The sequence below is a fragment of the Carcharodon carcharias genome, chromosome 26, assembly GCF_017639515.1.
Source record: "Carcharodon carcharias isolate sCarCar2 chromosome 26, sCarCar2.pri, whole genome shotgun sequence".
Lineage (NCBI taxonomy): Eukaryota > Metazoa > Chordata > Chondrichthyes > Lamniformes > Lamnidae > Carcharodon > Carcharodon carcharias.
Genome location: NC_054492.1, coordinates 30021651 through 30037153, shown reverse-complemented (window position 1 = coordinate 30037153; position 15503 = coordinate 30021651). Strand labels below are relative to the sequence as shown.

At 44.8% G+C, this 15503-nt stretch overlaps 1 protein-coding gene across 2 annotated transcripts in view; it reads right to left on the bottom strand.

Annotated features, from left to right (window-relative positions):
• Positions 1 to 15262, bottom strand: part of LOC121269892 (membrane progestin receptor gamma-B-like) — a 112510-nt gene extending 97248 nt beyond the window's left edge. Inside the window, exon 1 of one of the 2 annotated variants that reach the window (XM_041174988.1) lies at positions 15224 to 15262. The gene's annotated coding sequence lies outside the window, so the exon portion shown is untranslated. Of the gene's footprint in view, positions 1 to 15102 lie in introns of both variants that reach the window. The other variant, XM_041174987.1, reaches the window with a different exon arrangement.
• Positions 15263 to 15503: the final 241 nt, after the last annotated feature.

The following is a 15503-nucleotide window of genomic DNA, read 5'->3' as shown; positions in this document are numbered from 1 at the left end:
AGGACTGCAGGGGACCAGGCACATGCTCAGTTAGTGCCTGATAATGTGCCTCTGGAGTTGTCCACGACACAACAGGGGCAGGAAATGCGGCTGGATGTGCGGAAGCATCTGGTTGAGATACATGAGGCTATGCTTGGCTTGGTCTCCATAGTGGTGGAGTCTACACGGACGATTGCCGAAACAATGAGCCACCAGTCCAAGCGCCATGCGTCCTCCAAGTAGAGGGTGGCGACTCTCGTGGAGAGGCTCCTCCAGGATACGTGGGGATGTGCTCTGACCAGCAAGCCCTCATATCAGCATTGACCTTAGCTTGTCAGTGCCAGTGTGGGAGATGGTGTGGGCACCAAGTTTCCCAGCTCGATGCCCATCCATCCATGGTGAGCAGGGAGGTCCAAAGTGACCTCACGTCAGTGTAGCAGCTGCCTGTTGTCTCTGCCGGCTCCTGTCAGGATGCTCCAGATGAGGGCGGCAGCTCCTCCACCTTCTTCCAGTGACCGTGGCATCCGGTGAAGCTGCGATGACTGGGGAGATGCCAGCTGTGGAACTGGCCACTCCCTACCAGGAGGGGCCAGCACAAGCTCCACAGGCCAGAGGACGACCGCCAAGGTCATCAAGGCCAACAGGACAGCAGAGTCAGCCAGGCTGTCTCAGATGCCACTCTCAGCGAGGGGTCAGCACCAAGACGTAGCACCCGGAAACATAAACATAAGACACCTTAGGCACACCACGGGTTTATCACTGGTGCTTTTGTGTTGCCCTGAGATGAAGTCCTTATGATTTGATTTGAATTGGAACACCCTTGTCATTTTGTTTCATTATGTTTCTTTGCCTGTGATATTAAATTCAGACATGTGACCATGGCTGAGGCTGGCTCTTCTGCATGTGTATGGTTTCCAAAAATGTTAGCAGTGCTTTGTGGGACATTCAGCTTTATTAACAAGGCCCTTAGTTACTGTTCCTAATCTGGAAGATTTGGCACTTAGGCATCGAGCATGGAGCCTACAGCCCAGGCTTGTCCTTGAGGTCCATCTGTGGTGTGCTAGCTGAAGGTTCGTTGGATTAAAGCCTCCCGGGTGTCCCTGCCTCCCTGGAGTATGCCCAGGTCAGTGCCTAACCCCTCAGCATTTCTCTGTGCGTGCTCATCCTCGGACTCACTGCTGGACTCACCGTGTGCAGCCGCAGTCACTGTGTCAATGTCTTCATCGCCCACTGAGTCCCCCCTTTCCAGCGCAAGATTGTGGAGAGCGCAGCATGCTACCACTATCACCGAGACACGATCTGGGGGGCACTAGAGTGCGCCCCCTGAGTAGTCCAGGCATCGGAAGCGCATCTTGAGAAGACTGATGGTTCTCTCCATCACAGCCCTTGTGGAGGCGTGGCTCCTATTGTACCGCTGCTTAGCTTCTGTCCTTGGAGAGCAGAGAGGCGTCATGAGCCACCTTCTGAGGGGATAGCCCTTGTCACCCAGCAGCCATCCATCCAGCCGGGCCGGAGCACTGAAGAGCCTCGGCACCTGGGAGTGTCTGAGGATGTAGGTGTCATGTGAGCTGCCTGGGTTCCTTGCACAGACTTGCAGAATCTGCATCCTGTGTTCACACACTATCTGCACGTTCATGGAGTGGAAGCCCTTCCTGTTGACAAAGGCACCGGGCTCACCTGCTGGCACCTTGATGGCCACATGTGTACAGTCTATAGCACCCTGGACACGGAGGAAGCCAGCAATGGCCACGAAGCCTCTGGCTCACTGTGTCTGGCTTGCCTGGTCCCAATGGTAGGGGATGAAGGTCAATGCATGCCTGAACAGAGCGTCTGTAACCTGCTTGACACAAGTGTGGACAACAGATTGGGAGACACCGCAAAGATCACCCACCGAGCCCTGGAAGGAGCCGGAGGCATAGAAGTTAGGGGCAGCTGTGACCTTCAGAGCCACTGGAATGGGGTGTCCACCCACACAGTTAACGGAGATCTCAGGGCCAATCATCTGACAAATATAGTTGATCGTTTCCCTTGAGAGACGGAGCCTCCTTCGGCACTGCACCTCAGACATATTGAGGTAGCTGCTTCGCCACCTGTATACCCCGGCAGCAGGATAGTAGCGTCTTCTGCGGCTCCTTCTGCCTCTGTCTACCTCTTGGCCCTGCACCCCTTGTGCCTGCGCCTGTCCTCCCAAAGGTGGCTCCCCTGGAGGCTGAATGTGCACTCCTGGCCTCCTCCCCCTTCTGGCCCTCCCTTCCTCCTCAGAGGAGGTGCCTCCAGTGGAGAGTTCGGCCCCCATTCCCAGGCTAAGGGAAGGCTCCCTGAAACCTGCAGGCCCCAAAAAGGATTCCTCACTGCAGAGTGCTGACCTGAAGTCCAGACAAAGCAGTTGGGATGCATTTTGAAGTACTTGAGAGTGCACACTCGTGACCCCACTGAGCCCTCTTTACCCACCCATGGATGAAGTTTATACAAATATGTCCTACCCGCCTGCCTGTTGCGCCAGTGCGCTGACCCGGAGACTACACGGGTGCCGAAAAATCGGCGTCGATTGGTGAGTCAAGGGCCTTAAGTGGCCCGTTAATTAATGGTGGGTGTGCAGCGGATATTATCATGTGCCTGCCCAACGCAATATCGCAATGGCGGGCGGTGATGTCGGGATGCTGAAGGCAAAGCCTCCAATGGTGGAATGATTAAAATCATTTATATTTCCCTCATGAGGGTCAATAAAAACAGAATGTTTCCAATGGTAGATACAAGATTAAACGAATGAGACTTAAGACCAAGTGAGAGAAACGTTTTGTTACACACAGATTGTGAGGCTACAGAATGCACTTCTGGAGACAGCGATTGAAGCAAAGACCACATCGACACTGAAGGGTAGATTGGATAGGTAGCTAAAGAAAAAGAGGGACAGAGAGATATAGGACTGCGCCTGACTGTGGACTGTTTCACATCGTTTCCATGCTTTGATTTCCAGCTACATTGTTCTGTATAAATACTGTATCAGTTAGTCTCTGCACTGCACTGTTCACAATACAAACCATTCATGTGGGGACAACACTTTCCTGATACTGTTACCAAAACAATCCACTTTCTTCAGTACCTCTACAGGCTTTTAAAAAAGGGCATTGTTATCTGTAACACCATTTTAGTAAACCCTTTTCTTTGTTGGCAAACCAATAAAGAATAAATAGAAAGATCTTGCATGTATACAACACCTTTTACCCTTTCAGGATGTCCTAAATACGCTTTACAGTCACCTTTTCAAAGTGAAGTCACTGTTGTTAATGTCAAAACACAGCATATAGCAAAAAAAAATTGCATATAGCAAGCTCCCACAAACAGAAATGTGGTAATGACTGGATAATCTGTTTTAGTGATGCTGGTTGAGAGATAAATATTGGCCAGGACACTGGGGAGAATTCCCCTGTTCTTCAAATAGTGTCAGGGGATGCTTTAGGCCCTCAGTTTAACGTCTCATCCAAAAAACAGCACCTCTGACAGTGCAGCATTCCCTCAGTGCCCCTGGGGAGACAGCAGGCATCCAAGCCTGTGCGGAAAGAACAGGTTAGTTACCGCTCCAGGTCTGAACCCTTTCATCAGATCCCACTTCTGACATCATAGAATTATACAGCAAAGAAACAGGCCATTCAGCCCATTGTACCTGTGCAGCTCTTTGAAAAAGACCCACGCCCCCTTTTTTTACCCTTAGCCTTGTGCTTGTTTCATTTTAAGTATATTTTGAATTTCCTTTTGAAAGTTACTAAAGAATCTGCTTCTACTGCCCTTTCAGGCAGCACATTCCAGATTATAATAACTCACTGATTTCTTTTCCATCATTTTCTATTTCTGCTTTAGATTTCCTCCCAGAATCTGTGGTCTTGGCTTTTTGTTTACTATGTTATGCAAGTTTAATTCAAGCAGCCAGACTTGGGTCCTCCCTCATCTTCTGTCTGCACTTGTAGATTATAATAAGTTTTCCAGTGCTGTCTCTCAAACTCTCAACTACCTCAGTCAATAGCAGAAGCACATGGTGTCTCCCTTGTAGTACTTGCTTTAAGGTTGAAGACATTTTTGTACATTAAGTGATTCATACCAGAATTATGTAGTCTTACATCATATGTATGGCATAGAAACAGGCCATTCAGCCCAACATGTCTATCCTGGTGTTTACACTCCACATTAGCCTCCTCTCACCCTTCTTCATCTAATCCCATCAACAGATCCTTCCGTTCCTTCTTCCTCGTGTGTTTATTTAGCTTCTCCTTAAGTGTGTTCTAGCCTCTACTAAAATGCATACCCTCTAGATTAACAGCAAGCTGATTCCAACCAGATCCAAACTTTACACAGCCTCTTAAATAAAGGCTCCACCTAGACTTTGTTTTAAACTGAGTTTGTCTGTTGCAGAGTTACAGCACTATAGCTACATACCTAGAAATTTGTGTTAAAAAGACAACATTCTGTTGTATGGTTATTCTACCAAAGATATGTTTATTAAAGTCAACTGTTATTTAAGGAATCCTGGCTTCTTTTCCCCTTCATGGTCCCAGGAATGCTGAAGCTAATTGTAGTAACTCCTTTTGCAGTCCTGTTTGGATCAACTGGAAAATCTGGGACCTTCTATGTTAATAAGCCTTTAGTGTCAGCCTGGACACCTCCAGCATCTGGGTCAGAGGTTGTGGGTTCAATTCCTACTCCAGAGACTTGAGCACAAAATCTCAGCTGGCGCATCAGTGCAGAATAGGGTTGTCAACAGAATTCAATGATAAATGGAGGCATTATCCCCAAGTGACCTTCCAAATGCCCTATCTCTAACACCCAGAAGAACAAGGGCAATGGGCACATGGGAAGATCACCACCCATAAGTTCTCATCTAAATCACACATTATCCTGACTTGGAAATATATCACTGTTCCTTCATCATTGTTGGGTCAAAATCCTGGAACTCCCTCCCTAACAGCATTGAGAGGGTTTGGAGGGTGCTATCAAAGTAGCATTGGGAAGTTGCTGTTGTGTATCTCGTAGATGGTACACAAAGTAATTAGGCAGATGCTACATCAGTATATAAAAAGTAAAATGAAGGCATATTTAAGATTAATATCAGCAAATGTTTCTGCACACATTGAGTGATTAACAACATGGAATGGATTCCTGGTTACACCAAGGCAACCGAGGTTCCTGGAGTCATTTAAAATAACGGTTGGATATTGCAATGAGCGAACTTGAGGGTCATTCTGGACAAATGAGCTCAGATAGACTAGATGTCTGCCTTCTCTCACCCCTAATTATTTTGTAGTCATTAAGGCCAATAAAGGTAAAAGTCTTTATTGACAAGAGGACTGAACAGGTACAATGCAGATCTTTGCTGTGCTAAAAACCTATAGCTCAGAAAGGGACAATCAGTTTAACTAGCTTCAATTATTGATTGCAAAATGCTTGAAATTCTGAATTAATAAAACTCTAGTAAAAGATTCTTAGAGGTTTCCCAAAAGCACAGTATATCAACGGAAAGGGCTCCCACTGAAACTAGTTCATCACATGCCAAATAGTTTATCTAGGAGCTGGACAGATATCAAATTATGAGTAGGACGAAGGTTAGAAAGATAAATATAGGCAGAGATGATCAAATGCTGAATGGAACATTGTTGCTTCAGTGGCGAGAATCTATGGGATGTAACTAGTCAGGTTTGAGGCAAGGTTACACCAAATGCTTTGGATCTTTGAACCATTCAAGAGCCAAGAAAAACTCACGAGAGATTTCTCTTCTTTGTAATGTTTCTCACGATTGCCCACCTCTCTCAGCCCCCATTTCGATGCATGTTGTATGGAAACATAGGCCAGGATTTTGTCCTGGTTGGGCGGGCAAGAGTGGTTGGGAAACCAGTGCCACCCACGATCAGGACCCGACTGTGATTTCACGCTGGGTGAGCCAATTAAAGCCCGTCCAGTGTGCAACAAGCATGGCGACATTCGGCGCTGCCTGTACGTGTGGGCTGGGGTTGGGGGGGTTGGGGGGGTGGGGGTTGTCGGGGGGGATAGGAGGCCGAGCGGGGAAAACTTTGCGCACGCGCACAGGAAAAGCCCCCTGGGGCACAGAGCTACCTCAGGGAGATAAGGATATAAAAAATAAAAATAATGAATTTTAAGGTGTTAAAACACATGTCCCCTCTTGAGCCCGCCCGACAAGCTAAAAATTCTGGCCATAGAAAATAGGAGCAGGAGTGGGTCATTTGGCCCTTCGAGTCTGCTCCACCATTCAATATGATCATGGCTGAACCTCTATCTCAATGCTGTACTCTCCCCATACCCCTTGACGCCTTTAAAGTCTAGAAATCTATCTGTTTCATTCTTAAATATATTCAGTGACTTGGCCTCCACAGCTCTCTGTGGTAGAGAATTCCAAAGGCTCACCATCCTCTGAGTGAAGAAGTTTCTCCTCATCTCAGTCCTAAATGGCTTACCCCATATCCTGAGTCTGTGACACCTTGTTCTAGACTCCCCCAGCCACAGGAAACAGCCTCCCTGCATCCAGTCTGTCCAGCCCTATCAGAATTTTATACGTTTCAATGAGATCCCCTCTCATTCTTCTAAACTCCAGTGAATACAGGCCTAGCTGGCCCAATCTCTCCTCATATGACAATCCTGCCATCCCAGGAAACAGTCTGGTGAACCCTCATTGCGCTATCCGGACAATCAGAAGGAGGTGCTCCTTGGGCCAAAGGATTTTTCTAGTTCTGTGCAAACATTTTTTTTCGTTTTCCTCAAACTATTTCCAGCTCTGCCGGCAGTGGGGTGTTTCTTTTCACTCTCCTTGGGAATAGATCTGGTCTCTGATCCTGGCAACTTTGTAGCCTCATTCATAATGCAATGCTACTAAAAGGGACATTTTCTAGATAAAAGGTGCTTCATAAATGCAGCAGTTTTGCTGTAATACATGGAAAAGTGTTTTGTGGGTTAGCACAAGGTTGAGGATTGAGGATATGTAAAGACATAATGATGGGAATATAGTCAGGGCATGATGTAACTCGATGCATAATCACAGAGACATTCATTTCTGCAATTACAGAAACTGGATTAGATTTTATTTGGTATTTGCAGTGCTGTGTACTTAGGTAATTGGACTGTCAGGAATTATTCGCATCTAGAGAGATGGTTTTGATGCTGGTTTTGTGTCAGTGTTTAATTAGGTTTGTACTTGGTGGCGGTATTTCCTTAATGCAACAGGAATCCAAATAATTGTTGACTGTAAAACAAAAACAGAATTACCTGGAAAAACTCAGCAGGTCTGGCAGCATCGGCGGAGAAGAAAAGAGTTGACGTTTCGAGTCCTCATGACCCTTCGACAGAACTTGAGTTCGAGTCCAGGAAAGAGCTGAAATATAAGCTGGTTTAAGGTGTGTGTGTGGGGGGCGGAGAGATAGAGAGACAGAGAGGTGGAGGGGGTTGGTGTGGTTGTAGCGACAAACAAGCAGTGATAGAAGCAGATCATCAAAAGATGTCAACAACAATAGTACAATAGAACACATAGGTGTTAAAGATAAAGTTGGTGATATTATCTAAACGAATGTGCTAATTAAGAATGGATGGTAGGGCACTCAAGGTATAGCTCTAGTGGGTTTTTTTTTTTTTATTTTATATAATGGAAATAGGTGGGAAAAGGAAAATCTTTATAATTTATTGGGAAAAAAAAAAAAGAGAAGGGGGAAACAGAAAGGGGGTGGGGATGGGGGAGGGGACTCACGACCTAAAGTTGTTGAATTCAATATTCAGTCCGGAAGGCTGTAAAGTCCCTAGTCGGAAGATGAGGTGTTGTTCCTCCAGTTTGCGTTGGGCTTCACTGGAACAATGCAGCAAGCCAAGGACAGACATGTGGGCAAGAGAGCAGGGTGGAGTGTTAAAATGGCAAGCGACAGGGAGGTTTGGGTCATTCTTGCGGACAGACCGCAGGTGTTCTGCAAAGCGGTCGCCCAGTTTACGTTTGGTCTCTCCAATGTAGAGGAGACCACAACTGGAGGAACAACACCTCATCTTCCGACTAGGGACTTTACAGCCTTCCGGACTGAATATTGAATTCAACAACTTTAGGTCGTGAGTCCCCTCCCCCATCCCCACCCCCTTTCTGTTTCCCCCTTCTCTTTTTTTTTTTTTCCCAATAAATTATAAAGATTTTCCTTTTCCCACCTATTTCCATTATATAAAATAAAAAAAAAAACCCACTAGAGCTATACCTTGAGTGCCCTACCATCCATTCTTAATTAGCACATTCGTTTAGATAATATCACCAACTTTATCTTTAACACCTATGTGTTCTATTGTACTATTGTTGTTGACATCTTTTGATGATCTGCTTCTATCACTGCTTGTTTGTCGCTACAACCACACCAACCCCCTCCACCTCTCTGTCTCTCTATCTCTCCGCCCCCCACACACACACCTTAAACCAGCTTATATTTCAGCTCTTTCCTGGACTCGAACTCAAGTTCTGTCGAAGGGTCATGAGGACTCGAAACGTCAACTCTTTTCTTCTCCGCCGATGCTGCCAGACCTGCTGAGTTTTTCCAGGTAATTCTGTTTTTGTTTTGGATTTCCAGCATCCGCAGTTTTTTTGTTTTTTTTTGTTTTTATCTAATTGTTGACTGTAGTTCAACTAATTCACATCTCGTTCTTTTTCAGTCTTGTTCTCCTCCCCTGGCCCTGATATCTCCCCTTATCCATTGCCTACTCTACCCAAATACCTCTAGCAGGGGACTTATGTTCAAATACGGTAACACTGCACGACTTTTGGAGAAGCTGAGAAACATAAATTCAATTAAATAATTTGGGAATTAAAAAGCTAGCGTCAGTAATGGCGGCTGGATTGTTCTAAACCCCCAACTGATTCACTACGCCCTTTAGGAAAGGAAATACGCTGTCCTTACCCAGTCCAGCCAATGCGTAACTCCAGGATCACAGTAATTTGATTGACTCTTAACTGCCCTCTGGGGTAATTAGCCCAATCAGTTATATTCAAGAAGGTGGCTCACTGCCACCTTCTCAGGGGTAAATTAGGGATGAGCAATAAATGTTGACCTTGCCAAAAACGCCTGTATTGCCATGAACAAATATTTAAAAAATTTACAGCCTGCCCTTGCCTACTGTCCACACACATGTTGGCCAGGATTTCTCCTTGTCGGGGCTGAGCGGGAACAGTCAGGAAGCACAGAGCTGCCTCAGGAAGATAAAGGTTTTTGTAAAAAATAAAAAAGAAAGATTTTTAAAATGCTAACAACATGTCCCCCCCTCACGTGACTCTGCCACATGAGCAAGGGACGTGTTAGAAATTAGTTTGAAAATTTAAATTTTTTTTTTAAAATGATGGATCGAAATCTCCTTCCGCCCGTGAATGAGGTTTCGCCAAAAATCCAAAGGCTGCTTGGCCTTTTTGCCTGCCTGCCAACTGTAAGGGTGGATGGGCAGCTGAAAATTTAATTCAGTTGGCGCTTTAATGGCCTTAATAGGCCTGTTAATTGTCGGTGGGTGCGCTGCCCATTCCCATGCACGCCTGCTTACCAGAATAGCGCGCGGGTGCGCAATGACATCAGGACGCTTGCCCGTTGTCATCGCGTGTCATTTTACGCTTGTTCGGTCAGCCGCGATATTCTAGCCATGAGCTTTAGTGGATATCACTTAAGAATGAAACCCTGGCAATTGTTTCTGCCCCTAACTGAAGGTCGTTGATGTCAATCGCGCTGCTCTCACTGCTAACTCAATGACCATGAATCAAACCCTCACCTTAATGAGGCTTCCCTGGTCTATATGACCATGCACCACATTACATGGTAAATTTATCTATTAAATCTCTCGGATCATATTCTCAATTTCCCCATTTCCTCTTGTTTGCTCTATCCACTCCCCCGAATCTTGTTGATGGGACACAGTGTTTTTCCCATGGCTACAAGCCCCTGTTTTAAAAACCTTTGATTCCCCCCGGAAAAAAATTATGCTTGAGCAGGAAAATTGTGTAAATCACTATCTGTGAATGTTTGAACCATAAACTTCCAATCGCAGGTAGCCATCAATTGGTCTGTGGTTCAGAGGGACCCGAGTCCAAAATAACCTTGAGCCAAAGACGGGGGCGGAATTGGAAAGGGTGATCAAAAACTCGGTAAAAGAGGTGAGTCTTAAGAAGTACAGGGAGACAGAGAGGTTAGAGTGGTCTACAACAACAACTTGCGTTTGTGTAGCACTTTTAACATGGGAATAATATTGCAAGGTGGTTCACACGTACATAATCGGACAAAACTAATACATTAAAGGGCTAAGAAACACTGGCTCAAAGTGGTAGATTTTATGAAGCGTCTTAACAGAGGAGAGAGAGGTGGAGAGGGGAGAGATTTATGGAGGGAATTCTAAAGCTGGAGAGCTGAAGGCACAGCCCACCAGTGGTGGAGTGAAGGAAGTGGGGATGCAGAAGAGGTCAGAGTTGGATGAGCATGCAGGTTCTTGGGGTGTTTTTTGGCAGTAGGAGATTACAGATAAAGAAAGGGACAAGGTCATGGAAGGATTTGACCTCAAGGATTAACATTTTAAAATCAAGGCATTGGTGGACCAGGAGGCAATGCGGGTCAGCGAGCACAGGGGTGACGAGGGGACATGGCTTCCTGTGAGTTTGAATACAGGCAGCAGAGTTTTGGATGATTTCAAGTTTATGGAGGATGGAGACCTGTCTGATTTCTCCACTCTGTTACCCACAAGTGTTGAGGTCAATTCAAGCACAAGCATGGACTTGATGGGCCGAAATGACTTTATGACTAAAATCAACTCAGTACAAAGTCAGCTAACTCAGTCCAGACCAGACATCAATCCTAGGGTCTTCTAAGCTCTTTGGTTTATTCACACCCCATGCAATGCATTTGCCCACTGAGCCTTCAGGGCAGATCAACATCAGAAGAAGAGTCATACAGACTCGAAACATTAACTTTGCTTCTCTCTCCGTAGGTGCTGCCAGATTTGCTGAGTTTTTCCAGCATTTTTTGTTTTTACTTCAGATCAACAATATTTCCTGCTCCTGTTTCCAAGTCCCCTGCATTATTTGAACTGACTAAATATGTGACATGTAACTTCAAATACCAATCACATTGCATTGACAACAAAGAACTGATCCCTTACCTCCTATATAGATTTGATACTGGAATATACTCAAATGAGGCACTGATTGAACATTAGTAAACATCTGTTGACAAATTTATTAGCAACTGAGGTGTTGGTCAATACTCATAAACTAGTGTCCAATCTCAAGTAATTGAACATTGAATAGAAGGCCTAATTATATCTTACGATTACATCTCAATGTCAGCCTTAGTTCAGTGGGTAGCTCTTTGGCCTCAAAATCAGGGGTTCCAGACCAACTTCAGAGACTTGAGAACAAAATCTAGGCTCACACTCCCAGTTCTGTTCAAGGGAGTACTGCACTGTCTGAGGTGCCTTTGCTCAGGCGAGACATTAAACCGAGGCCCCATGTGCCCGCTCAGTTGGACATAAAAGATTTCACGGTCACCATTTCAAAGAAGAGCATGGGTGTTCTCTCAGTGCCCTGGCCAATATTTATCCCGCAACCAACATCACTAAACAAGATGTTGCATTTCCTACATTATAACAGTGCAAAATTACTTCATTGGTTGTAATGCAGTTTGGGACATCCTGGGGTGATGCAAGTTCTAAATGCAAGTTTTTCTTTGCTGCCCTGGCAGCTGCTCAAGACTGGAGATCAAACCTGGAATGGTTTGACCTGCTCCACTCAGTTTTACACAACTCAGAGGGCTTTTACGGAGACTGATTAATGTAAAGAAACAAGCATTTCACCAACACATGTCATGGAGTATCAAGGGAACATAGCCTTGCTGCTTCTGCTGTTGAGGCAACATATTACCTAATTTGCAGAATGTTCACTATTGTGGTCCCAGTTCTATCTGTCTACCAGTTACCCCTCCACTGCTCACCTGGTAACTGTACTGCCCAATATGGTACTCACCCATGCGAAGAAAGACTTAAGTTTATATTTCATGACCTCAGTTGTGGTCAGAATTTATGTCAACAACAACAACTTGTATTTTTAAAGCACCTTAAACATTCCAGGGGATTTTACAGAAGCAATTCCGATACCGAGCCACATGAAGAGATATTAGGACGGGTGACTAAACGCTTGGAGAAAGGGGTATATTTAAAGTGGTCTTAAAGAGGGAGAGAGAGAGCTAGAAAGGCAAGAATAAAAACCCAATCTCAGTAAAGTGCAGCAAAAATGGCTTTTGGAGTAGGGAATGGAGAGGGTTGATCATTTTGCATGGCAGGTACCTTTCTTTAATCATATAGGTGCCTTCTCTTTATCATTCCAAGGGAAAAATTTTAAATAATTGCAGAACAGGAACGTATATTTTTGCACTGGTGTGAATGTATGCCCTCTGGTAGATTCAGTTCCACCACTGTTTTGTTAAGTAAACATTTAACACCGGTTGCCAAGGGAAACAAGAATTTAGGTTATTGATACAAGACTGACATTGAATCAAAACGTGATCCAGTGAGCCACTTAAGTTGTTTATACCTGATATATAACAACTTGAGGGAGTTTTACATTTAGACTTCTGGCTGTTTCTCTCTTCGCAATTTTAGCTGTAACTGTTAAAGTCTCCCATCCGGGTTGGACGTTGACATATTTCTAATTCTAAAAATTTCCTTCTCTCTTCCTTTCCTGAAGACATTAGCTTTATCTGACTATGGTTCCTTGGGAATTGGCAGTTCTCCTATGAGTGAGTCTGGATGGCCGAACTCAATCTCCAGACATACATTTTCCACTGGGGCTGGTGGATAGTGAACAGGAGGAGGAAACCTTTTAAACATCAAACAGACGTTTTGTTAACATATCTCATTAGTGTGTAATTGAACAGTCAGGTGATATAGGATTTTAGTGTGAATAAGAAAACTGTCAAGGAATTCACCAAGGAATTAATTGCATTGAAGTTGACAATGGATCCTGCACACAAACCATCAGACATTCTTCCACCCACTCAGGTATTTAAGTATCGGCTCAAGAGAGATCTGAATGCTCCAAGGAAGGTCAAACAACTTGGAAAACCAGGGGAATTAGGACGTGCCTCTGTCTTTACAACTGGACAGAGGGTAATAATGCAATGCTAATTGCACTTGTTCATCACTGTCCCCTTACCCGTGCATCACCCCCCCTCCTGACACCGCCAACCAAGACACAAAGCAACTTCCAGGATAAAAACAGCATATGCTCTTTAATTGGGAGAAATTTTCAATCTATTTCTATATGGTTGATGCGATCTAGGTGTCTGTGTTGGCACCCTCCAGTACACTCTCCGTGCATCCATGTAGATAGACTACATTGGCCAGCTATTTGACCCTGGGGTGCATCACAGCCTGACTCAAGACTGCACTTTCCTGCAGCAGTCATTCAATGCTAACTACAGCTCAAGTAACATGATAGGGTCTCTAATTGTCTAGCATAATAAAGAGACATTTGTGTGTATTGCTGAAGACTCATTCGCATTATGACCATCTCTGAGTTGAGGTGAGTTAACTAACCTCAGCTGAGTTGGCAATTGGACCATTTCGGCATCATTTAGAGAGGGGGAAAATCAGCTTGGGTTCCAAGTCATAGTAACATATGAGTAGGCCATTCAGCCCCTTGAAATTGTTATGGTCTCCATTTAGATAATGGCTGATCGAACCATGGCCTCATTTTCTTGTCTTTGCTTGACATCTATGATTCTAACTGCTTACGTTGTACGTAGTGAATGAACTGGTCCATTGTGCTTGGCTCAGTTAATGGCATTCTAATGTCAGAGTCAAGGGGTTGTGAGTTGAAGTCCCACTACAGATTTGAGCACATAGTTGAGACCCCCACTTTAATGCAGTACTGAAAAAAATCCCCACTGTTGGAGGTGCTTTATGTGGATGGTAGCTGTATATTGTTAAGTAAACACAATATGACTATCTAATAGGAGTTAGCATTTTGTAGCAATTACACACCAAGGTATATCTTCTAGCGTTCTTGATTTTATTTGATGGGATGTTCTAGAGTGTTTGGAAATATAGGCAGCTAGTTATTCCGACGCTAATTTTAGTTTTTATTCAAATATAACAAGGCCCCTTCTATCTGCTTAGGTGGATTTTAAAGATTCCCTAGCAGTTCCTGAAGGAGTGCATAGAGATATCCCAGTCTCCAGATCCATATTCCATTCTTAACCAATCAAACAAAACACAAATTATCTGGTTGTTCATTTGTTGATTGTGGGACGTTATTATGCAGCAACGTTACTGTTGTGTTTACAAAGCAACAGCCACCCTTTCTAGGTGATCAAAAGGCAGCCCATCAGTTGGGAAGAGTTTTGGAACCTGCTGAGGAAATGATAAATCGTAATGTCAGCCCTTTCCTTTAAGACTGGTGGGGTAATGAGCACTGGGCAGAGGGTTACGGGTGCCAGTGAGACAGGTTCTGAGGAGGCTTCCAAAGTTGGGAAAAAGAAGCGAGAGTCAAGAGAAGGATTGGGGGCCCAAATTCCTGACAGCATATTTTCAAATGAAGCCAATTTGTACGGTCACAGGCACCAAAAAATAAATACACCCGACAACCCCGAGCCGTGTACTCTTAGTTACCACGGAGACAACCCAGCTATTCAAGCGTTGTGGGACTCTGATTTTTCACGGAGTCTCATTGGTGGCGGGAAAGTGGTGGAGTGACTTGTTAAAAGCCTTTACTTTAGCTGCACAATCACCATTAAAGCCATCGAGCCTGTCGCTGTCACAACATCAACTGTGCCTGAGAAACATGTGGCCCTGGGATAATACTGTACGGGTGGCCTTCCAACCTCAGGCACACTCCCAGTCAAGCCGCTGTCTCAGCCAGATACAGCAGCAGCAGCATTTAAACAACAGACCTGGAAAGGGCGGGGGGAGGTTTTGCTGGCAAACGGTGAGAGGAATCAATAATAAACATAGAGAGAACAAAAGGTAGCGTCTGCCAGAAATGACCAGAAAGAAAGTTCTGTGTCTCCTCTAGTAGCACTGACACAAAGTGCAACAAAAGTTGGTTTCATTATACACACACTCAAAACTTTGACCTACCTGCTTTCCCACTCTCCTGTCTGCCAATCGAGAATGCTGTGCTGGACCTAAGATGCACCTGTGATATTTTGAAGTAGGTGTGAGCGTGTGTTTGTGTGTCACGCAGTTATACTGTACTTACTTCCTGATCTGCCTCTAGCATTGCTGCTAACTGGTCTTGCAGGCTAGAAAAAGGGAGGGGAAGAGGTGGAGAAAGGACAACGGCAAAGAAGTGAAGAGTGACGAGGGGTGCAGGCATGGAAGGAACAGCAATATTTTAATCTAATCATTGCTTAAAATTACCAGAGCTCTGGAAGTGGGATTCAGCTATGGAGGCCCAGTAAGGTGTATATACGATTAATGATTGTAATTCCAGTTTTGTCATTCCGCATAAATAAATGCACAAAAGTAAGAGGTAAATA